This window comes from Bombina bombina, chromosome 2 (genome assembly GCF_027579735.1).
Source record: "Bombina bombina isolate aBomBom1 chromosome 2, aBomBom1.pri, whole genome shotgun sequence".
Lineage (NCBI taxonomy): Eukaryota > Metazoa > Chordata > Amphibia > Anura > Bombinatoridae > Bombina > Bombina bombina.
In genome coordinates this window covers 1,147,678,472-1,147,704,825 of record NC_069500.1, presented here as the reverse complement: position 1 = coordinate 1,147,704,825, position 26,354 = coordinate 1,147,678,472, and the positions used below count along the sequence as shown (strand labels likewise).

Below are 26,354 nucleotides of genomic sequence, written 5' to 3'. Positions count from 1 at the left end.
CACCACAACCTGATGCAGAGAGTGACACAGTGTGTCTCTCTGCATCAGTGATAATCTGCACTGTTATGAATATTATCATTTATTATTATTTCAGTAGTGTACCTGCAAAGTGTATTATGTGTTTAGACACAAATATTATGGAACCTCTATATCATTCTGATAATGTAACTCATATTATATATATATATATATATATATATATATATATATATATATATATATATATATATATATATGGTTACCAACTTTGCAGGGGCAATGTGTGCAATTTAATAACACTCGGAACTATATCATTTGCAAAGGATAATATATATATATAAAACCTGAATCCTTTTAGTTCTGATTTGTCTATTAAAGGGCCACTGTAAGTAAATATTTTCTATGCCTGTTACTAACTAACTACCCCAAATATGCTTTTTATCAATATCATTTCATTAACATATCTCTACCGTATATCAGAAATCTTGTCTGCAAATTTAATTGTTTTCCAAACCCACATTCCTGGGTATCCTTTGCTCTGTACCAATCCGTTTACAATACCTAGGTTTCAAAAATGGCGCTTTAAACACAAAGTTATTGGTTTAAGTATTTTGAACATGCAGTGCTGAAAATAGTGGGCAGGATAACGTGACATCATCGGCGAATAAAAGATATAACTTTTAGAACGTTATGAAACTTCGTTTTGGAGAAAATATAGGTCAGTAGGTTTTAATTAATGTTTATTAACTTTAATATGTTAGTTGTTTAGCTTAAAGGGACAGTATACTGTAAAATAGTTTTTCCCTTAATGTGTTTACAATTGCTTTTTTTACCAACTGCAGAGTAAAAAATGTATGAAAATTAGCTTTTTAAAGTTTATTTCTGTATATTAAAGCTCTGATTTTGTGTTTTGAAGCCACAGCCTAATAAAATAGGGTGAGCTTGTAGGTATAATCAGATCTCATTACTGTATCACATTGTGCACATATACCTGCTTCTTTATCTTATATCTGTCCTTAAAACAATCACCAATACTTTGAGAGAACAATGGGAAATCAACATTTTATTACCTTATCTCTGCTTTATCACACTGGGAGTGTAATTTCTTCTGCTGGCTGTGTTTACAAAGCTTATCTATAGCTTGGTACGCGCGGCCACAAACTTTCAGAATAGGTGGGGATACCACATGCTAAATTAACAATTTCAAATGCCAATATAAGGGTAAAGGAGCTACTTGTAAACAATTTAATACACTCCAGCAGGTAAAGTGGATCATTGGGAACAAATTAAAGGGGAGAAATTTTTTGAGTAAACTGTCCCTTTAAACATTATAACAGAAAGTAATCCTTTTAATTAAACTGAGACCAAATCAATAAGCAAACTTAGTTTATTAAAAGAATTATTAGAAATAATAAGCAATATTTGAATAAAGCAAATCAATAAGCATACATCATTACAATGATTTAATGATCAGGTTAAAACAATCACTAAATTATTTTACTTGCAGTAGCTTGCATGTATAATAGAGAAACATAAACTTTTTGTTATTTAAATTCTCAGCATAGCTGGCAAGAATCAGGTAAACTAATAATCCTGGAAGACACATAAGAAAATGATATTATTACCAGATTCCTGATTGACCCAGTGTTATTGTCGACAGATAAGATCAGGTTAACAGGCATTAACAAACAAAATATTTGGGACTATAAAGGGCAAACCAGAATTGATTAACTCGCCTGATTCAATAATAATAATTTTCAATATGAATGTAAAGAGCATAAATCATATTAATAAAACTGTTTCATATAGGTTTGTTTCATACTTATCAACATTGTGGGATCCTTCACTGGGGTTCAGTGTAAATAGACCCTCTTAGGTTACCCCTGGACCCTCTCTCGCCATTATCCTGACTTGTCTATCTGGTCAGCTTAGCCTCCAATCTCCTCTGGATAGGGTGTGGTCATCATGCATGCTCAGTGTGGCCCCTTGTGCCGTCTGCTTGTGTCCCCTCCTCCCTGAATCCTTTTGTGGGTGAGTGTGTATTTTATGGAAAATGCTTAACTCCACCCCAACTGATAAGGTTAGGTTCACATAAATGATTGGCTAACACTAATTACAGACTAATTAACATTTTTGTTAATAAGCTAAGATTTAGCAGTTAGAATATTTTTCTCTCGGAAGATGGCACTCGTCACTAAGCTATAACAGACATATATTTATTTTATAAATATGTTCTGAAAAACAAGGCAGTAATGTTTATAGAAAAAGAGACTTACTGGAACCATGTATAAAAAAACATGGGGATATTTGTGGATATTTATACCAATAATATGATAGGAATCATGCAGCTATGTTGGGGACCTTGAATATCATAGTAACTAAACATGGATTGTTTTGATAAAGTACAAAAACCTCACAGTAAGCAATTATATGCTGACAAGCAGCACTAGCTAATAGCTACATATTAATACTGAAAAATAATATATATGTGTACCTGAATGTTTAAGTAAATACACATGATCAATTGTACCCCTATATTATATAGCACAGACATATGTGATTAATATGCAATATCAAAATGGTGAATTATACTGGACAATTGTCCTGACAGCGCCACTGTTTCTGCACTGCCCCACTCGAAAGAGCCCAGGACATCCATACCGTACTGGATACTGCGCAGGTCCTTAACCCCTTAATGACCGACGCCGTATGTCCTCAAAAAATACAGTTAACGTCTGAGGACGTATGGCATACGTCGTCGGCTAAACTGAGCACTGGAAGCGATCGAGATCGCTTCCAGCCGCTCTTATAGTATTGCAGGGATGCCTTGATGTACAGGCATCCTGCAATACTGTTCCCGAGAGCCGGGACCGGATTGATCACTCCCCACAAGTGATCACTTCCAGTTTTGCTCCACGTGGAGCCCGGCAGTGCAGCAGAGCATCGGAAGTGATCGGACACGCTTCCGATGCTCTGCTTGTGTGCTAAGTGCCTCGGTGGGTCGAGGCACTTGGTTATAAAATTATTTTTTTTTTTATAAAAAAAAGTTAAAACAATTAATAAAAACCCCCATATAGCCCCCCTCCCCCCACAAGGCTTCCAAGATGGCGATGCCCAGTGCATCATGGGGCCTCTGGGGGTGTCTAGCCTGCCTCATCATAGGGGCAAGCTAGGTTCACCCAATCTGAGCCTCCCACCCAAAAAAAAATCATAATAAAATATCCCATTTGTCTGATCATGTCAATATTTGTAAATATTGACTGATCAGTGTGCATCTCCCTCCCTCTCCTCACTTGCGATTTTGTTGGAGAGAGAGACCTGTGTTTAGCAGAGAGAGTTTTATTTATTTTATTTGTTAAAAATTTAGAGATCCAAAGGCTCTTTTCAGATCCATTAATCCCTAGCTTGCCAGTGATCACTATACATCACTGGCAGTAGCATAGCTGTACTTTTTTGCTGTCTGTGCATTTTTTAAGGGGTTAATTTTTTGTTGTAATTTTTTAAAAACCCAAAGGCTCTTTTCAGAGCCATTTAGTTAATTAATTTTAATTTGTTTTTCTGTGACAGATACAATAATGTCACAGAAAACATTTAGCGCTGAGGAGGCGTATGCCATCCTTGCGTCAGATGCCTCTATGTCTGACTCAGACCCCAATTTTGACCCTGCCATATGCTCAGATACATCATTAGATGCAGTCTCAACTGATAGTGATGTATCTATGGCTGCTAGCCCCCCTGCCAGAAGGAGGCGTGTTGCTGCCATTGCCGCTGAAGAGTGGGTAACGCCTAATCTCCAGAGGCCAGATATCCCACCCTTCACAGCAAATCCTGGCATAAATATAGATGTGGCAGGTTTTAGCCCCCAACAGTTTTTGGAGGCGTTTCTGGGCGATGATGTATTGGGGAACATTGTTGTCTAAACTAATTTATGTGCCCATCAGTATCATGCTGCAAAGCCTAAAACATATTTGGCAAAGCAGCAATGGGCCCCTGTCGATGTGCCAGAATTAAAAAAATTCTGGGCATTGACTATGCTGATGGGCATCATAAAGAAACCCTCTGTTCGCTCCTACTGGAGCAGTAGCCCCATCTGCTCTACCTCCATTTTCTCCCAGAGTATGTCGAGGCAGAGGCATGAAATGATTCTGCATTTCATGCACTTCAGCGACAACAGCCTGTGCCCCCCTAGGGAGCATTCCCAATTTGACAGGCTGTATAAAATCCACCCCCTGATTACCCACTTTTCTGCCAGGTTTGCAGAGGCTTATACACCTGGAAGGAATATATGCGTTGATTAATCCCTGATGAAGTATAAGAGAAGGCTGGGATTCAAGCAGTATATTCCTTCCAAGCGCTCCAGGTATGGGGGTAAAGGTGTATAAGCTCTGTGAGAGCGAGACTGGGTATACTCAGGCCTTCCGGGTGTATGAGGGAAAGGATGGCCACCTTGATCCTCCAGGTTGCCCAGAACATATGGGAACCACTGGCAAGATTGTCTGGTACCTGATATTACCCCTAATGAACAAAGGGTATCACTTGTACTTAGACAATTTTTATACAAGTGTCCTTTTGTTCAAGCTACTGTATTGCTTTGATACAGTAGCTTGCGGTACAATTAAAAAGAACTGCACAGGTTTCCCAGGACAACTTGTACGCACCCGGCTACAAAGGGGGGAGACCTCAGCTCTGCGCCAAGAGGAGCTGTTTGCACTTAAGTACAGAGACAAGAAGGATGTATACCTTCTTACCACCATCCACACAGAGAGGACGGTGGTGGTCTCTGTACGTGGCAGAGCTGAGATCATAAGGAAGCAAGTGTGCATCAAGTCTTATAACCGGCATATGGGAGGGGTGGATCTGGCAGATCAGCTGCTGCAGTCCTACCTAATTATGTGGAAGACAAGGGCCTGGTACAAAAAGGTTGCAATTTACCTAATGCAGATTGCAACCCACAACGATTTTTTTGTTCAAAAAAGCAAACCCTGGAATGAAACAGACTTTTTTACAGTTTCAGCTCCAGATCATTTCAGGCATTTTGTACCATGATGCACCTGCTTCCCGGGCGGTGATGGGAGAGAGCAGGGTTGGGGCTGCCCATTTTATTTTTAAAATCCCCCCCCCTACTGCTGCAAAGCAGAAACCACAAAAAAAAAATGCAGAGTCTGTACCAAGAGGGGGAAGAGAAGGGACACCATATATCACTGTCCTGATTGCCCTGGACAGCCTGCACTCTGCATTAGGGACTGCTTCAAGCGGTACCATACAATGGTCAATTTTTTTTAATTTTTTTTTTTTTTTTTTTAATGATTTTTATTGAGGTAAAATTTGGCATACAGACAAAACATTAAAGCATTCCATATCACAGAGAACATTGTACAAGATTTATCATACAGTAGAGGTGATATAAGTACAAACGTTATGAATACTATTAACTAATAAAATAACAAGGTAAATAGTGTCAATAATGTTTTATAGGGACAAAATGTGTTCATGCCAGTGATAGTTTCAGCCTCCCCTCTCATGTAAAGAGCCACTTTTGGACCCCTAACCGAGTGAAGTTTTTGCTATATTAGGAGGCTACCTGTAATGGAGAAGACCACTCATGGATCTTATTCTGTTTACCTCATGTTTTACATTTTTATATTGTCATAACTAGAACTTATTTTATAGCATCAAGGGAATAATTTCAGGGAATAACAGAAGGTGAAATATTTGAACAAATAGGGTAGATTTAGAATGTTTGGTATAGGCTAGGTAAAATATTGTACACTATAATACAAAAGAATGTTCGGCTGACCACCTCAGGAAAAGGTATATAAGTTAATATCAGGACATTTTGTTGGGCAACTTAGCGTGAGCAAGAGAAACTAAGGATTGTTTGTGCAACCTTAAGGGATTATAAACTGTGCCCAATTACAGAACCTGGGAAGCTGTTAAGATGAGAAAAACTACTAAAATTATTAAAATTCTACATATTATCCCAAGCGCTCAATGAGATATTATACTGGAAATGTAACTATGCGTGTACTGCACAGCCCCGGCCGTAGGCCGCGCAACAACGCATCACAGGTTTATAATAACAGTGAAACCAGTATATACAGGAAACACATGATATAAGGACCACTTGGGCTAAATTGATCAATATATATCACAGTACACACTTTCACACTCTGTCATGTAAAGATGTCATTTGTTAACTGTCAGGAAAATATTTAACTCTTTAGATGCTGAGGAACACGCTCACCTAGCTATCCATAGAAACCTTTAAAAGGCACATGCAATTATAGATTAAAGTAAGGAAGCACAGCCAAAACCTCTGTGGGAGGACAACACTATTAGTATATAAATGCTGTATGACAGGCTACCCCTATGCTATTTGGGATACTATAATGGAAAATACAACTTATATAAATTCAAAAATAAAACATTAGGGAGAAGGACCTCTATACCATTCAAGCAGTGTCACATTAATAGTTGTAGCAGAAAACGAACAAACTTGCAAACCAAACTGTAAGTGTAGGTAGGACAATTAGTATGAGTCTGTTTACACATAACAAATAGTAAATTTAGCTATATCCCAACTTGGGTGCCTTGTAATATTTGGCCTGCAGGAAATATATTAAATGCACATTCAATTTCTTTTGCTATAACCAGCAGGCCGTTGTAAGAAAGTCATCTTTAGCTTGTTGTTCCAATTGCTTCATAGAGACTTAACCTGGTAGGCACAGAATAGGTATGAAAGTTGTGCTTCAGAGTATAAAAAATGTAACTGTGAGCTATGTAACAGAAGCGTTATAAGTATAAGAGGACCTCTAAGAGATCTAGATTATGCAACATCTTATTAGCATAGGGAGTTGTGACAAAGGAACTCGCAACCGGAACCGCAAATAAAAGAAAAATATTTAACTCGGTTCTATGTACTCGTGGCAAGGTCTGAATTTAACCAACTCCGGTGCGAGTCCCCCTGCAAAAGTCAATGTTACCAGCCAGTTGTGGGATCAGCAGAGGCTTAAGCCGTACGTGTATGATAGCCAAAGGGCAGCTTCTCTGCTTCCAGATGACGACCCACCTAAACAGCAGCGGATCCATACATCGAGGGATCGTTGGCAGCTGCAAAGTCACTGAGGGGCACCGCTGCCTTAGCCGTATATCTTCCCGGTCCCAGAACAAGCGCTCAACAGGGGCTCTCTTGTGCATGCCTACCTTAGTAGGTAAAAAGATTGGTTGGACCGGTGCTATGCCGTTGTTGCTACTTCCTGCACAGGCTGCGTCTCTGATGAGAGTTCGGTCGCTTCTCATTGCCGCGGTTGCACCATCCCCTGTTACCGGGCCTGCGGTAACTAATGTCTTATCCTTTTCAACCAAGGCAGGTATGCAGCACCGGGGCCCCAAAGCATTACCGCTTAAATGTATCGCCAACACAGGCCCGGATGGTACAGATTGTTGGGGCATTTTGAGAACTCTGGGTTTGAATGCTACAACTAGCGATTCTTCTAGGGCCTTGTGGTGATCTAATAGGAGATTGCTCAGCGCTTCCAAAAAGGTAGTAGTGTCCTTCATGTCCATACTAGTATTCTATAAGTATCAGTAGGTCAGCACATTGAATAGGATGGTGTGGATGTACTCACACTCTTAACTAACGTCAGGAGTTGTAGAGCATCCTACCGGGGGGTTATTACGCGTGGTTGATGTTGTAGGCCACAACTTTAGATTAGCTCCGGGCTCTGAAGCCAACAGCAATTCCGGCAAAAGTGATCTCAATGGATAGGTTTTCTTTAGTGTCATTTGAATATGCCAAGCTCCGTATGAGATGCTTCTTATAGAGGGCGATATCTGATATAAGGTGTAGGAAAGCTGGAGCAGCTTGCAGAAGTGCGACCAGTCATGGCTGCTTCCCGGAAGTTCCCCCAATGGTCAATTTTTAAAAAATAAATAAATTTGCTGTTTTTTGGTTGTTTACTGTTTTTTGGTTGTTTTTTTTAAATTTCACTACTTTTTTTTTTTTTTTTCTAAAAAATTTTTTTTTTACCAAAACCCCTGTCAAACCAATGCATGGGGGACATAGGTGTTCTCAGGGTGCCTTGCAGAAAACAACCTGAAGTATTTTTTTGCAATAACTTACAACAGTCTCTCCTAAATCATAGTCAAAAAGCAGTGTGTATGTTAGGGGTAATATGAACCTGATGGCAGCCATCTTGTTCTTCGCAGCCATCTTGTTCCTCGCAGCCATTTTGTAATGAATAGACTTTATTATACTGGGTTATGATAGTTTCCTTAGCTGTTCGGCCTTGCCAATGTACCCTGGCCCGACGCCCAGAATAAGATAGAATAAGATAATGTAAACAAGATGGTCCAGCGACCTTGGTGTCTCTGCAGATGCATGGTATATTATGACTATAGAATATTGTTTATGAGCTAGTGAATTTCCAGAATCACACTGTGTGTAACTCTGTATAACTGTGTAAGATGACGCGGTCCTAACGTGTCATCCCCTTAACCCTGTATGTTACTATAAGAAAGGCTTGCACTGTGCAATAAACAGAATTGGCTTTCGATCATAATGCTGCGTGGTCTGAGTCATTCTAAGGGGCCCTTATCAGGTAATCCACATATGCCTCAGGTGGTACACTAGGCCCCAGGCTTTGGCCTGCACTGACACTTACCCCCTGAAGGGGACACCTAACAGTGTAAAAATGAAAATTGATAAATTACCACCATACACTTTCTCCATTTTTTTTGGCTAAAACGGTTGATTCAAAGACATCAAAGCACACCATATACAATACCTTGAGGTGTCAACATTTCAAAAATATACACTTTCATGGCAATAAATAAAACTGGGGTATGTGATAGGCCCCCAAACTAAACATAGGCCTATCAGAAGAAATACTCTCACTTTTACTAACTAAAATCACAAGTCATAAAATTGTTACATAACCTTCCCAAACTCCTGGCAAACCTATGCATGGGGGACATGGGTGTACTCAGGGTGCCTTGCAGAAAACAACCTGAAGTATTTTTTTTGCAATAACTTACAACAGTCTCTCCTAAATCATAGTCAAAAAGCAATGTGTGTGTAAAAATGAAAATTGAAAAATTACCATCATACACTTTCTCCAATTTTTTAGGCTAAAACGGTTGCATCAAAGGCATCAAAGCACTCCATATACAATAGCTTGGGGTGTCAACGTTTCAAATATATACACTTTCATGGCAATAAATAAAACTGGGGTATGCAATAGGCCCCAAACTAAAGATAGTCCTATCAGAAAAAATACCCTCACTTTCAACTCAAATTACAAGTCATACAATTGTAAGTGAACCTTCCCAAAATCCTGGCAAACCTATGAATGGGGGGCATAGGGGTACTCAGGAGGTCTTGCAGAAAACAACCTGGAGTGTTTTTTTTTGCAATAACTTACAACAGTCTTTCCTAAATCATAGTCAAAAAGCAATGTGTGTGTGTAAAAATGAAAATTGAAAAATTACCACCATACACTTTCTCCAATTGTTTGGACTAAAACGGTTGCATCAAAGGCATCAAAGCACTCCATATACAATACCTTGGGGTGTCAACTTTTCAAATATATGCACATTCATGTAAAACAAATAAATTGGGGTATGTAAAAAGACGATAGGCAAAGAAAATGTTAAATGTGAAAAAAAATCAAACGCATGTCAGACATTTGGAATTGCACCCCCCAAACAAGCCAACAAACCTATGCATAGGTGGAATCACTGTACTCAGGAGATGTTGGTGAACACATATTGGGGTCTTCTTTGGCAGTAAACATAACAGGAGCTGAGAATCCATGTCTAAAGTACAATGTGTGTGAAAAATAACACAAAAAAATGAATGCCCAATAGTTTGACAAAGACTGGTGGTTGAATTATTAGTGCACGCAACGTGTTAAAATACCAGCATTTGAAATACCCTAGGGTGTCTACTTTTCAAAAATATATGGTTTGATGGGGTAAATTACATTGGTCGGCTTCAGAAATGTCCTAAATAGGACATGGGGGCATGGGATTTGAAAATTCCAAGTTGAAAAACTGGAATGTGCCCCCTAAAAATAAGGCATTTTAGCCCCCAGAGAACCCAACACACCTATACATGGGTGGTATCACTATCACTGTACTCAGGAGATATTGTTGAACACATATTGAGGTGTTTCTCCTACATTGGTGTATCTGGTCCACGGCTTCATCCTTACTTGTGGGATATTCTCAATCCCTACAGGAAGTGGCAAAGAGAGCACACAGCAAAGCTGTCCATATAGCTCCGCCCCCAGTCATTCTCTTTGCCGCTCTAACTAGTAGCATCTCTCCGGGGGTGGTAAAGAGTATGTGGTGTTAGTTGTAGTTTTTTATTTATTCTATCAAGAGTTTTGTTATTTTAAAATAGTGCCGGCTTGTACTATTTACTCTGCAGCAGAAAGTGAAGAAGATTTCTGCTAAGAGGACTATGATTTTAGCACCAGTAACTAAAATCCATTGCTGTTCCCAAGCAGGACTGTTGAAACCAGATAACATCAGTTGGGGGGAACAGTTTGCAGGCTTAACTGCTTCAGGTATGATCAGTCATTTTTCTAACAAGACCCAGTAATGCTAGAAGACTGTCAGAAATTCCCTCTGGGATAGGTAAGCCATTGTTATTAGATTCAGCAATAAAAGGATGGATTATTTTAAGGGCTTATGCTGGTTGACACTATTGTGGGCTAATCGATTGCTTTTTAGCAAGTTTTCAACATAAATAGGTGTTTTTTTATCAACTTAAAACACTTTTGGGGATTAATTTGCGCCTGGCACTTAGTTGGACACCTAATCTAGTCAGAAAGGCCCCTCCACTCTGGTATGCAGAGGAAGGAAGCCTCATTTTCGCGCCTCAATTGTGCACTTGTTTTGACTAGCCAGTTCATGCAGCTTCACGTGGGGAGTCCGGAGGCATCAGGAAGGGCTCCAGGGAGGCTTATATTCTTACCAAAATAACCCTAAGGAAGGTAAAAGCCACAGGGCAAGCAATTTGTGTGCAACCTTTTCAAAGCATTATGACACTGTGGTGAAAATTTCATAAATATCGGATGTGTTTTTGATGGTTTTTTGATGTTTCAGTAATAAAGTGTGCACTTTTATTATTTAAAGAGACAGTAACGTTTTTGTCAAAAATAAATTTTATTGCATTGAAGTTACTTTTAAGTCTGTTAAACATGTCTGAACCTTCAGATAGCCTATGTTCAAAGGCCAAGGTGGTTCCCCCATTAAATTTATGTGTGAAATGTGCTATAGCGTCCAAACAGCTTAAGGACCGTACAATTACACTTAAAGATATAGCCCAAGATGATTCTTTAGCTGAAGGGTGTGAAGATAGCTCGCTATCCTCCCCTTCTGTGTCAACACCAGCTATGCCCGCGCAAGCGATGCCCAGTACATCTAACGCACCAATTGCGATTACTATGCAACAGTTAGCGGCAGTAATGGATAATTCTCTCAGCATTTTTATCCAAACTGCCAGCTTTTCCTAGGAAGCGTGATTGCTCAGTTTTAAACACTGAAAATGAGCAAGCTGACGCAGAGGATAATTTATCTGTAGTGCCCTCACATCAATCTGACTTGGCGGTGATGGAGGGCCTGTCTGAGGGAGAAATTTCTGACACAGGGAAAGTTTCTCAGCAGGCAGAGCCTGATGCCATAGCATTTAAATTTAAGCTAGAACACCTCCGCCCCCTACTTAAGGAGGTCCTAGCTACACTTGATGATTGTGATCCTTTGGTGATCCCTGAAAAATTGTGTAAAATGGACAAATTCTTAGAGGTCCCAGTACACACTGATGCATTTCCGATACCTAAGAGGGTGGCGGATATCGTGACTAAGGAGTGGGAGAAGCCAGGTGTACCCTTTGTTCCCCCTCCTATATTTAAGAAAATGTTCCCAATTGTTGACCCTAGAAGGGACGCATGGCAGACGGTCCCTAAGGTAGAGGGGGCAGTTTCAACGCTAGCTAAGCGCACGACTATACCAATAGAAGACAGTTGCGCTTTCAAAGATCCTATGGATAAAAAATTAGGTTTACTTAAGAAAATCTTTGTTCAACAGGGTTTTCTTCTTCAACCAATTTCTTGCATTATTCCTGTAACCACTGCAGCGGCTTTTTGGTTTGAGGAACTAGAAAACTCACTCCAAAAGGAGACTTCTTATGATGAAGTCATGGACAGAATTCACGCCCTGAAGTTGGCTAATTCTTTCATTACAGACGCCGCTTTCCAGTTAGCTAAATTAGCGGCGAAAAATTCTGGTTTTGCAATTGTGGCGCGCAGAGCGCTTTGGTTAAAGTCTTGGTCGGCAGATGTGTCGTCCAAAACAAAATTACTTAATATTCCTTTCAAGGGTAAGACCCTATTTGGGCCAGAGTTGAAGGAAATTATTTCAGATATCACTGGGGGAAAGGTCCATGCCCTTCCACAGGATAGACCTTTCAAGGCTAAAAATTAAGTCTAATTTTCGTTCCTTTCGCAATTTCAGGAACGGACCGACTTCCACCTCTACAGCCACTAGGCAAGAGGGTAACGCATCCCAGCCCAAACCAGCATGGAAGCCATTGCAAGGCTGGAACAAGGGCAAACAGGCCAAGAAGCCTGCTGCTGCTACCAAGACAGCATGAAGGGGTAGCCCCCGATCCGGGACCGGATCTAGTAGGGGGCAGACTTTCTCTCTTTGCTCAGGCTTGGGTAAGAGATTTTCCGGACCCCTGGGCACTAGAAATTGTTTCTCAGGGGTATCTTCTAGAGTTCAAGGACCTTCCTCCAAGGGGAAGGTTCCACATGTCTCGCTTATCTTTAGACCAGATAAAGAGACAGGCATTCTTACGTTGCGTAGAAGACCTATTAAAGATGGGAGTGATACACCCAGTTCCAACAGCGGAACAAGGACTGGGTTTTTACTCAAACCTGTTTGTAGTTCCCAAAAAAGAAGGAACTTTCAGGCCAATTCTGGACTTAAAAATTCTAAACAAATTCCTCAGAGTTCCATCATTCAAAATGGAAACCATTCGGACAATTTTACCAACATTCCAGGAGGGTCAATACATGACTACCGTGGACTTAAAGGATGCGTACCTGCATATTCCTATCCACAAAGATCACCATCAGTTCCTGAGGTTCGCCTTTCTGGACAAACATTACCAGTTCGTGGCTCTTCCGTTCGGTTTAGCCACTGCTCCCAGAATTTTCACAAAGGTGCTAGGGTCCCTTCTAGCGGTGCTAAGGCCGAGGGGCATTGCAGTAGCACCTTACCTAGACGACATTCTAATACAAACGTCGTCCCTTCCCAAAGCAAGGGCTCATACAGACATTGTTTTAGCCTTTCTCAGATCTCACGGGTGGAAGGTGAACATAGAAAAAAGTTCCCTGTCCCCGTCCACAAGGGTTCCCTTTCTGGGAACAATAATAGACTCTGTAGAAATGAAGATCTTTCTGACAGAGGTCAGGAAGTTAAAGCTTCTGAACGCTTGTCGAGTTCTTCAATCCATTCCTCAGCCCTCCATAGCTCAGTGCATGGAGGTAATAGGACTAATGGTTGCGGCAATGGACGTGGTTCCTTTTGCTCGAATTCATTTAAGACCATTGCAACTGTGCATGCTCAAACAGTGGAATGGGTATTATGCAGACTTGTCTCCCCAGATTCAAATGGACCAGAAAACCAGAGACTCACTCCTCTGGTGGCTGTCTCTAGATCACCTGTCTCAGGGAATGAGTTTCCACAGACCGGAGTGGATCATCGTCACGACCGACGCCAGTCTTTTGGGCTGGGGCGCGGTCTGGGAGTCCCTGAAGGCTCAGGGTCTATGGTCTCGGGAAGAATCTCTTCTCCCAATAAATATATTGGAATTGAGAGCGATATTCAATGCTCTCCAGGCATGGCCTCAACTAGCGGAGGCCAGATTCATCAGATTTCAGTCGGACAACATGACTGTAGCGTACATCAATCATCAGGGGGGAACGAAGAGTTCCCTTGCGATGAGAGAGGTATCCAAGATCATCAAATGGGCAGAGGATCTCTCCTGCCATCTATCAGCAATTCACATCCCAGGAGTGGACAACTGGGAAGCGGATTATCTGAGTCGTCAGACTTTCCATCCGGGGGAGTGGGAACTTCACCCGGAGGTTTTTTCCCAGTTAACTCAACTATGGGGCATTCCAGATCTGGATCTGATGGCGTCACGTCAGAACTCAAAAGTTCCATGTTACGGGTCCAGGTCCAGGGATCCCAAGGCGACACTGGTAGATGCCTTAGCAGCGCCTTGGTCGTTCAATCTAGCTTATGTCTTTCCACCGTTTCCTCTTCTCCCACGGCTAGTAGCCAGGATCAAACAGGAGAAGGCTTCGGTAATTCTGATTACTCCTGCGTGGACACGCAGGACCTGGTATGCAGACCTGGTGAATATGTCATCGGTTCCACCATGGAAGCTACCTTTGAGGCAGGACCTTCTAATTCAAGGTCCATTCGTACATCCAACCCTAGTCTCTCTGCAACTGACTGCTTGGAGATTGAACGCTTGATTCTAGCTAAGCGTGGGTTTTCGGATTCAGTTATAGATACCCTGATTCAGGCTAGAAAGCCTGTCACTAGGAAAATTTACCATAAGATATGGCGGAAATATCTTTGTTGGTGCGAATCCAAGGGTTACTCATGGAGTAAGATTAGGATTCCAAGGATTTTAGCTTTTCTCCAAGAAGGATTGGAGAGAGGTTTATCAGCTAGTTCCTTAAAAGCAGTGATGTGCAGTCACTAGAGGCAGGTGAGGCAGTGCTTCACCTTTCATATGGGCAAAAATATATATATTTTTTTATTGGCTTTAAAAAAAAAAATTGTAATTTTTTTCCCCCAGCATTTTTTTTCACAGCTAGATGTTGTGCAATGGAGAGGCACAAGCAGGTCTGCCCACCATTACACAACATGCTGCGCCATCTACTGGATGACAGTGGTTAAGATCATTGCATGGCTCATAAGTGCTTTATTTGAGGCAGTCCTATTTGGGCTGAACCAATCCAGCGAGAGGCATTAGTAAGTGGAACATAGGGTTGGGACTGGATGTTAAATCATATAAAACAAAACAAAAACAGAAAAAAACAACTTTCATATATTTTGTTGCTGTCCTGTGAACCTGCTAGCTTTGCTAAAGTGAAAAAGAGAGTTCTGTTCTTCCCCTCTAAGTGCAGTGGAATGTGCCACTGTCACTTCCTGAATCCTTACAGAGCAGGAAGAGAGAGGCACAGAGAGCAATGTTTCTGTTCAGCCACATTGAAGTAAGATTTTACTGTAAGGGATTCTGTTAGTGAAAATGATAATTTAATGAATGTGGTTTAGTGTTTTTTACTCTTTTACAGCAGGGTCGTTTTTGTATTTTGTTTACTCAAACTTTACACCCACTAACTTAGCAGCTTGCCTCTGTACTTCACACTAAATTATAGACTAATTTTATGAACTCTCTGTAGCTCTGCTGTTTTATTACTTAAAAATGCAGTAGTCCCCCCCCCCCCCACCGTGTGTGTGTGTGTCTCTCTCTATATATCCATCTCTCTCCTTATGTGTTGTTCTCCCCCATGGTCTCTTTCTCGCTCTGTCTCTCTCTCTAACCCTCTGTGTGTGATTGTGTGTCTCTCTCTCTAACCCTCTGTGTGTGATTGTGTCTCTCTCTCTAACCCTCTGTGTGTGATCGTGTCTCTGTCTCGTTCTCTCTCTAACCCTGTGTGTGATTGTGTCTCTCTCTCTCTTTCTCTCTCTCTCTCTCTAACCCTCTGTGTGTGATTGTGTGTCTCTCTCTCTCTCTCTCTCTCTCTCTCTCTCTCTCTCTCTCTCTCTCTCTCTCTCTCTCTCTCTCTCTCTCTCTCTCTCTCTCTCTCTCTCTCTCTCTCTCTCTCTCTCTCTCTCTCTCTCTCTCTCTCTCTCTCTCTCTCTCACCCTCTGTGTGTGATTGTGTCTCTCTATTTCTCTCTCTCTCTAACCCTCTGTGTGTGATTGTGTCTCTCTCTATCTATCCATCGCTCTCCTTATGTGTTGTTCTCCCCATGGTCTCTTTCTTTCTCTCTCTGTCTCTCTGTCTCTCTCTCTCTCTCTCTCTCTCTCTGTCTCTCTCTCTCTCTGTCTCTCTCTCTCTCTCTCTCTGTCTCTCTTCCTCCCCCTCTGACTCTCATCCCTTATGTAATGAAAGAATCTATAAGCATAATTTGCAGCATTAAAGTAAAATGTATGTTTTAAACATATTTTAATGGGCATGGATTTCTAGATCTCATAATCAGAGCAAGCATTGTGTTATCTGGCAAGAGTTTCTGTTACAATCCTTTTAGACTAAAATCTGATGTTTACTAAGTTGACCAGTTTTCCAAGACACCATTTAAAGGGACATGAAACCCATATGAAACCCATATGCAAATTTAAATAACTTTCCAATTTACATCTAATATCTAATTTTCGTCATTCTTTTGATGTCCTTTGTTGAAAATCATATCTAAATATGCTCAGTAGCTGCTGATTGGTGGCTGCACATAGATACCTCATGTGATTGGCTCACCCATGTGCATTGCTATTTCTTCAACAAAGGATATCTAAAGAATGAAGGCGTATCCTAGCCACTGCCTCACCAACCTCTGACGTCACTGCACGTCACTGCTTAAAAGGACAGATATCAGCTCTGTCTGTTTTGTTACACAAATGTCTGGCAGCAATGCCAGATGTTCAGGAGTTTGTGCAGGCTTTAGTCAGAATCAAGCCTGTCTACAGACCTGTAGCTCCTCCATGGAGTCTAAATCTAGTTCTTTCAGTTCTTCAGGGGGTTCCGTTTGAACCTCTACATTCCATAGATATTAAGTTACTATCTTGGAAAGTTTTGTTTTTGGTTGCTATCTCTTCCGCTAGAAGAGTTTCTGAATTGAGAAAGAGGGGGGTTCTATGGCACTACCGTGTGATGTGATGCACTATGACTGTACCCTCATGGTATTAAATAGCTTGTATGCTAAATTACAGCTGGGGTTAGTGGTGCTGTGTATTAAATCAATAGTTAGACACAAAAGAAAAATGGGAAGAGTCCCATTCTAGAATACACTTGTAGCACTCATTATAGGCATAGGATTTAGATAATATTCGAACTTAGAAATGATCAACAAAGAAAAACTCAAGGTCTCAGGTCTAAATAAAACATAACTTTTATTAGGAACACATAAAAATAGGAGTTTTAAAATTAAGGGATGTGCAACTTAAAAACAGTTGCTCTCACTAGGTTGATATAGTACCTATCTGTCAAAAATAGTGGTTCCAGAAGTTCAAATGCATAAATATTATATGTGAACCTAAATGGATCTCTAAATATAGTTGATCCAAGTCACATATAAGCTGCACTGAGTAGGCAGTAGTAACACTTATGAACCTCGTGGATTATGAGGGTCTGTGGACTATTGGTACAGGTCACTAATATCAATAAGATTAGTTCATTCTAAAAAAGTATTTAAAGATCAGTATATATGTTGGAAATACTAAGGTATCCTCAAAGGTAATAGTGATTAGAATGTTGGCTGTGTACTTGGGTATCACATTGTAGTGTGTTGGTGCATACTTAGATTTGCCAACGTTACTTGGCCGTAGGATGGTTATGTAAATACTGATAACTGTATATTAAAAATATATTTGCAAATTGCTGGATAGTATCCCTGTTACCAAGTATTTCCATGTAATTACTTGAACACCTGTTAATTCTTAGCGGTCTGGCACATGCATATAGTTCTATACCAAAGGTGTTTCCACCACTTGTGAATGCTATGCAGGGTTAATACAATCCTGAGTTGTTGAGTGAATATGGTAAAGATAGATTTTACAGGACCTGCATAAGCATAAGTTTAACTCCTAAGGGTATAGTGTTGGTTTATGAATTAGATTGTCTTCCACTATGCAGTTCTAATCAAATTTAAACACAAACATATAAAGATCCCAATAGCATACTCTCTGTATATAAACCTGGTTAATTCGTATTGTTTTAATGTAACTTATGTCTTTACGATTGACTATAGATTTGAAGTAGCAGTAACACTACAGCATTGAGAGTTCTCTTAAATACTTTGTTTGACTGCAAAGTTGAGGCAGCTGAATTTTTATTATTCAAATGATAGCTGCACGTACGCCAGGGGTTAATGCTTAGTTTAGCCGGTTAACCGCCAGACCCGGATTAATGTGAGTCAGCGTATTAACAGGTTCTAATATTGTCCCTTCAATTACACTTAAGGTGTATGGTTATTTTTATACCATTTAGTATCATTGAGTCATAGCATATCATTTTGTCAAATAATGGGGAAAAGTAGTGCGCTCCCCATGTACGGTTAACTTAGTGACCGCAAGTACAATTCAGCTAGTGTTGTCATATAGATACCCAAAAGTAATCCTCAACTGATCTGGGATACCATCTGAGGTATCCGATAATTATGAACTAAGGCTAAATAATCCTAGATAGAGCAAGCCCTAACATACACAGGAGCTCCCTGACTCCTCACCAGTACCCTAACATGTTTCGCCGTTCTCACGGCTTTCTCAAAGGGGGGTGTGTCGTTGCACATCCCTTAATTTTAAAACTCCTATTTTTATGTGTTCCTAATAAGTTATGTTTTATTTAGACCTGAGACCTTGAGTTTTTCTTTGTTGATCATTTCTAAGTTCGAATATTATCTAAATCCTATGCCTATAATGAGTGCTACAAGTGTATTCTAGAATGAGAGTTTCTGAATTGTCTGCTTTGCAGTGTAATTCACCCTATTTGGTGTTTCATACAGATAAGGTCGTTTTACGTACCAAACCTGGTTTTCTTCCAAAAGTGGTTTCCAATAAGAATATTAACCAGGAAATAGTTGTTCCTTCTCTGTGTCCTAACCCAGCTTCTAACAAGGAACGTCTGTTACACAATCTCAATGTGGTTCGTGCTTTGAAGTTTTACCTAAAAGCAACTAAAGATTTCAGACAAACTTCGTCCTTGTTTGTCGTCTATTCTGGTAAGAGGAGAGGTCAAAAGGCGACTGCGACCTCTCTGTCTTTCTGGCTGAAAAGCATCATTCGGTTGGCTTATGAGACTGCTGGAAGGCAGCCTCCTGAACGAATTACAGCTCACTCTACTAGAGCTGTGGCTTCCACTTGGGCTTTCAAGAATGAGGCTTCTGTTGAACAGATCTGTAAGGCAGCGACTTGGTCTTCACTGCATACATTTGCCAAATTTTACAAATTCGATACTTTTGCTTCTTCAGAGGCTATTTTTGGGAGACAGGTTTTGCAAGCAGTGGTGCCTTCTGTTTAGGTTACCTGACTTGTTCCCTCCCTTCATCCGTGTCCTAAAGCTTTGGTATTGGTTCCCACAAGTAAGGATGAAGCCGTGGACCGCATACACCAATGTAGGAGAAAACAGAATTTATGTTTACCTGATAAATTTCTTTCTCCTACGGTGTATCCGGTCCACGGCCCACCCTGGCTTTTTAGTCAGGTTTAAATTTTATTTTTATAAACTACAGTCACCACTGCACCCTATGGTTCTCCTTTTTCTCCTAACCGTCGGTCGAATGACTGGGGGGGCGGAGCCTGAGGGGAGCTATATGGACAGCTTTGCTGTGTGCTCTCTTTGCCACTTCCTGTAGGGATTGAGAATATCCCACAAGTAAGGATGAAACCGTGGACCGGATACACCGTAGGAGAAATTTATCAGGTAAACATAAATTCAGTTTTTTTGGTAGTAACATATAAAAGGAACTGAGAATCCATGCCTAAAGTACAATGCGTGTGAAAAATAACACAAAAAATGACTAGTTTGACAAAGACTGTTGGTTGAATTAGTGCATGGAAAGTGTTAAAATACCAGTATTTGAAATATCCTAGTCTGTCTACTTTTCAAAAATATATGGTTTGATGGGGGTATTTACATTGGCCGGCTTCAGAAATGTCCCAAATAGGACATGGGTGCATAATGACAGATATGAAAATTTCAAGTTGGAAAACTGGAATGTGTCCCCTAAAAATAAGGCCTTTTAGCCCCCAGAGAACCCGACACACCTATACATGGGTGGTATCACTGTACTCAGGAGATGCTGCTGAAGACACATTGGGGTGTTATTTGGCATTAACCCTTAACATTCTCAGTTCATTCAATGTATTCTTAAATTGCTATTTTGTCAAAAAATCTTTTTTTTTCCTCCAAAAATTTGGCATAGATTGGTGGTAAAATGGTTCTGGTTGCATAAAAAAAAGTCAATATACCCCAAGTTTAATACCTTAGGTTGTCTTCTTTTAAAAAATATATTCATTTGAATGGTTATTCAGTGATTCCTGACAGATATCAGTGTTCCAATGTAACTATCGCTATTTTTGTAAAAAAAAAAAAAATGGTTTGGAAAAAGCAAAGTGCTACTTGTACTTATTGCCCTATAACTTGCAAAGAACATGTAAACATTGGGTATTTCTAATTTAGAAACCATTTAGCATTGGTGTTTTACGGTGGTTGTAGATGTGTAAGAGATTTTGAGGGTCAAAGTTAGAAAAAGTGTGTATTTTTTCCTCATATTTTATTAAAAAAATAATTTATATTAAATTATAAGATTTTATGAAACTAATGGTATCTTTTAGAAAGTTCATTTAATGGTGAGAAAAACAGTATATAATAAGTGTGGGTACAGTAAATGAGTAAGAGAAAAATTACAGCTAAAGATAAACACTGCAGAAATGCAATAATAGCCTTGGTCCCAGACGGTCAACAAATTGAAAAGTGGTCTGGTCACTAAGGGGTTAAAGTGAAGGTAAATTTTGATGAATAAAAGCCCGTATTTTTAAAAAAATGGACTTTCATTTATCAAAGTTTACCTTCACTTTAAGGGCTAAACATTAAGGGGTTAATCTTTGAGGAATTGGGCATGTCATGCTTGAAATTGTAGTTTGTGCATTAAAAGTACAATTTACAACATCATACCATGCATCTAATTAGAGCATCCTCAGAGGGCCAATGTAAGCAGCATAAACAGCAGTAGTTTTAGGCACTGGCTTTCAGTGAGATCAGCTACACTTTTCTGGTGCTATTAGAGATTATTCTCAGGTTGATACTACACCATTTAGGTGTGAAAGTTTGCCCTGAAGAACACTACCTACTGGAATGCATAGTACCTACTATGAAGTTTGGGGCTATTTTTAGGGTTGGGGCCAGGCCCCTTAGTTTCCAGTGAATGGTTTTCTTAATGCTGGTTTTAAATATTTTATTAGATCATGTATAACATATAATACATAACATTAAAATAAAGCTACGTGCATGCACTTGTTATACCATACAAGCATTAATCTGAACGTAATAAGCATATAAACATTAAAACAAAACATAACAGTACAGTGTGTGTCAAAGTTTCACAATATCATAAGAAAACTCATTCCTTCAAATCACCTCATACTAACGTTGGCTTCTGCTAGTATACCTCCTTGAGTAATCTAGGGCTGTGGGATTTGAATTCTAGAGTTCAAATACTCCTCCCAGGTAGTTATTATCAATTGATATAGATCTAAATAATGATGTTTCATATAAAAAAAAACTGTTCTAGTTGTATCGAGCGGCTGCATTCATGTAGCCATTTAGCCATTGATGGGGCATCAGTATCTTTCCAGTGCCTAGCAATTAGGATCTTAAAGCTATTATTTGCTATAGCCACAAGTTTACTTTGTACATTAGGTATTCTTTCTGGTATTTTATTAAATAACCAGAGGCAAGTATCTAATAAGGGGTATCCCTATTAATTTAGAAGTTTACAATAATATTGTAAACCACATAGACGTAATTATAGGGCATTGCTACCACATATGTGCCATATGAGCAACCGGGCCATTACACCTCCAGCCTCACACACGAAAGCTTAATCCTATAGATTTTGCCACAAATGGGCCGGAGTCATATACCATCTGTGAAGAATCTTAAGATTTAATTCCAAATATTTACTGGAAACTGAAGATTTCTTCAGATAGAAAGATCTGTAACTCATCGGTATAATAAATATCTGTGCCTAATTCCTCATTCCATCTGTCTATGTAGTATTGTACCTCCCCCCTCTGCAGGTCTTTTTAACAATGAATAAACAATAAAATATGTCTCAATGGTGTAGCTCTGTGACACAGGGACTCATACGGAGTCAGTGTCTTTAACATATTCTGTTTTTGTGAATGAAAGGACACGTATGTATAGCATTGATGATAGAAGAACCAAACATTAAACAGCATAAAGCCCTCGGCAACCAAATTAGATTTTGTCCGTATAGCTATTTCAGTGCCCAAGTGACACACCAAGAACGTTCTATTTGTTAACTCTTTCATTCTTCCTAAAATACCAATACCCGGAGGGAAATCTTTGTTGTTTAGTAAAGATGGCAGTGGGGAATATTTAGATGAGATATTAGGATATTCTACCAGTGTTTTCCCCTAGACTGAAAAGGTTTCTTGTTTCTCCAACATAGGTGTGTCCGGTCCACGGCGTCATCCTTACTTGTGGGATATTCTCTTCCCCAACAGGAAATGGCAAAGAGCCCAGCAAAGCTGGTCACATGATCCCTCCTAGGCTCCGCCTTCCCCAGTCATTCTCTTTGCCGTTGTACAGGCAACATCTCCACGGAGATGGCTTAGAGTTTTTTGGTGTTTAAATGTAGTTTTTATTCTTCAATCAAGAGTTTGTTATTTTAAAATAGTGCTGGTATGTACTATTTACTCTGAAACAGGAAAGAGATGAAGATTTCTGTTTGTAAGAGGAAAATGATTTTAGCAACAGTTACTAAAATCGATGGCTGTTTCCACACAGGACTGTTGAGAGGAATTAACTTCAGTTGGGGGAAACAGTGAGCAGACTTTTGCTGCTTGAGGTATGACACATTTCTAACAAGACTTGGTAATGCTGGAAGCTGTCATTTTCCCTATGGGATCCGGTAAGCCATTTTTATTAAATAAGAATAAAGGGCTTCACAAGGGCTTTAAAGACTGGTAGACATTTTTCTGGGCTAAAACGATTGATATATAAGCATTTTTAATACTTCATAGCTTTGAGGAGTTATTTTATTCTTGGGAATTATGTAAAATAACCGGCAGGCACTGTATTGGACACCTTTTTCACTGGGGGCCTTCTCTAATCATAGGCAGAGCCTCATTTCTTCTGTTAAGTGTGATCAGTCCACGGGTCATCATTACTTCTGGGATATTACTCCTCCCCAACAGGAAGTGCAAGAGGATTCACCCAGCAGAGCTGCATATAGCTCCTCCCCTCTACGTCACTCCCAGTCATTCTCTTGCACCCAACGACTAGATAGGATGTGTGAGAGGACTATGGTGATTATACTTCGTTTTATATCTTCAATCAAAAGTTTGTTATTTTAAAATAGCACCGGAGTGTGTTATTACCTCTCTGGCAGAGTTTGAAGAAGAATCTACCAGAGTTTTGCTATGATTTTAGCCGGAGTAGTTAAGATCATATTGCTGTTCTCGGCCATCTGAGGAGTGAGGTAAACTTCAGATCAGGGGACAGCGGGCAGATGAATCTGCATAGAGGTATGTAGCAGTTTTTATTTTCTGACAATGGAATTGATGAGAAAATCCTGCCATACCGATATAATGTCATGTATGTATACTTTACACTTCAGTATTCTGGGGAATGGTACTTCACTAGAATTACACTGTAAGAAATACATAAAGCTGTTTAATAACTAGAGATTATGTTTAACGTTTTTGCTGGAATGTAAAATCGTTTTCATTTGCTGAGGTACTGTGTGAATAAATGTTTGGGCACTATTTTTCCACTTGGCAGTTGCTTAATCTGTTTTTCTGACAGTTTCTGTTCTCCCTCACTGCTGTGTGTGAGGGGGAGGGGCCGTTTTTTGGCGCTTTTTCTATGCATCAAATATTTCAGTCAGCAACTCATTGTATTCCCTGCATGATCCGGTTCATCTCTACAGAGCTCAGGGGTCTTCAAAACTTATTTTGAGGGAGGTAATTTCTCTCAGCAGAGCTGTGAGAATTATAGTTTGACTGAGATAAAAAACGTTTATTCTGTAATTTGTTTCCTGCTTTCAGAATTTGTTATCTTTGCTAATGGGATTAAACCTTTGCTAAAGTTGTGTTGTTTACAAGGATTGAGGCTATAACTGTTTCAATTTATTAATTTTCAACTGTCATAGATCTTCTGTGCTTCTTAAAGGCACAGTACATTTTAATATTATTCTAATTGAATTGTATTTCCAAGTTGCAAGTTTATTTGCTAGTGTGTTAAACATGTCTGATTCAGAGGATGATACCTGTGTCATTTGTTGCAATGCCAAAGTGGAGCCCAATAGAAATTTATGTACTAACTGTATTGATGCTACTTTAAATAAAAGTCAATCTGTACAAATTGAACAAATTTCACCAAACAACGAGGGGAGAGTTATGCCGACTAACTCGCCTCATGTGTCAGTACCTACATCTCCCGCTCAGAGGGAGGTGCGTGATATTGTAGCGCCGAGTACATCTGGGCGGCCATTACAAATCACATTACAGGATATGGCTACTGTTATGACTGAGGTTTTGGCTAAATTACCAGAACTAAGAGGTAAGCGTGATCACTCTGGGGTGAGAACAGAGTGCGCTGATAATATTAGGGCCATGTCAGACACTGCGTCACAGGTGGCAGAACATGAGGACGGAGAACTTCATTCTGTGGGTGACGGTTCTGATCCAAACAGACTGGATTCAGATATTTCAAATTTTAAATTTAAACTGGAAAACCTCCGTGTATTACTAGGGGAGGTGTTAGCGGCTCTGAATGATTGTAACACAGTTGCAATACCAGAGAAAATGTGTAGGTTGGATAAATATTTTGCGGTACCGACGAGTACTGAGGTTTTTCCTATACCTAAGAGACTTACTGAAATTGTTACTAAGGAGTGGGATAGACCCGGTGTGCCGTTCTCACCCCCTCCGATATTTAGAAAAATGTTTCCAATAGACGCCACCACAAGGGACTTATGGCAAACGGTCCCTAAGGTGGAGGGAGCAGTTTCTACCTTAGCTAAGCGTACCACTATCCCGGTGGAGGATAGCTGTGCTTTTTCAGATCCAATGGATAAAAAGTTAGAGGGTTACCTTAAGAAAATGTTTGTTCAACAAGGTTTTATATTGCAACCCCTTGCATGCATTGCGCCGATCACGGCTGCAGCGGCATTCTGGATTGAGTCTCTGGAAGAGAGCATTGGTTCAGCTACTCTGGACGACATTACGGACAGGCTTAGAGTCCTTAAACTAGCTAATTCATTCATTTCGGAGGCCGTAGTACATCTTACTAAACTTACGGCGAAGAATTCAGGATTCGCCATTCAGGCACGCAGGGCGCTGTGGCTAAAATCCTGGTCAGCTGATGTTACTTCTAAGTCTAAATTGCTTAATATACCTTTCAAAGGGCAGACCTTATTCGGGCCCGGGTTGAAAGAGATTATCGCTGACATTACAGGAGGTAAAGGCCATGCCCTGCCTCAGGACAAAGCCAAGACTAGACAGTCTAATTTTCGTTCCTTTCGTAATTTCAAAGCAGGAGCAGCATCAACTTCCTCTGCACCAAAACAGGAAGGAGCTGTTGCTCGCTACAGACAAGGCTGGAAACCTAACCAGTCCTGGAACAAGGGCAAGCAGACTAGGAAACCTGCTGCTGCCCCTAAAACAGCATGAATTGAGGGCCCCCGATCCGGGATCGGATCTAGTGGGGGGCAGACTTTCTCTCTTCGCCCAGGCTTGGGCAAGAGATGTTCAGGATCCCTGGGCGCTAGAGATAATATCTCAGGGATACCTTCTGGACTTCAAATACTCTCCTCCAAGAGAGAGATTTCATCTGTCAAGATTGTCAACAATCCAGACAAAGAGGCGTTTCTACGCTGCGTACAAGAGCTCTTGTTAATGGGAGTAATCCATCCAGTTCCACGATCGGAACAGGGACAGGGGTTTTACTCAAATCTGTTTGTGGTTCCCAAAAAAGAGGGAACTTTCAGACCAATCCTGGACTTAAAGATCCTAAACAAATTCCTAAGAGTTCCATCGTTCAAGATGGAGACTATTCGGACAATTTTACCTATGATCCAAGAGGGTCAATACATGACCACTGTAGATTTAAAAGATGCTTACCTTCACATACCGATTCACAAAGATCATTATCGGTACCTAAGGTTTGCCTTCCTAGACAGGCATTACCAGTTTGTGGCTCTTCCATTCGGATTGGCTACAGCTCCAAGAATCTTCACAAAGGTTCTGGGTGCTCTTCTGGCGGTACTAAGACCGCGGGGAATCTCGGTAGCTCCATACCTAGACGACATTCTGATACAAGC

At 40.3% G+C, this 26,354-nt stretch overlaps 1 protein-coding gene across 1 annotated transcript in view; it reads left to right on the top strand.

Annotated features, from left to right (window-relative positions):
- LOC128650123 (histone PARylation factor 1) overlaps positions 1–26,354 on the top strand; it is a 124,269-nt gene that overhangs the window by 1,459 nt on the left and 96,456 nt on the right. The window lies entirely within an intron of this gene.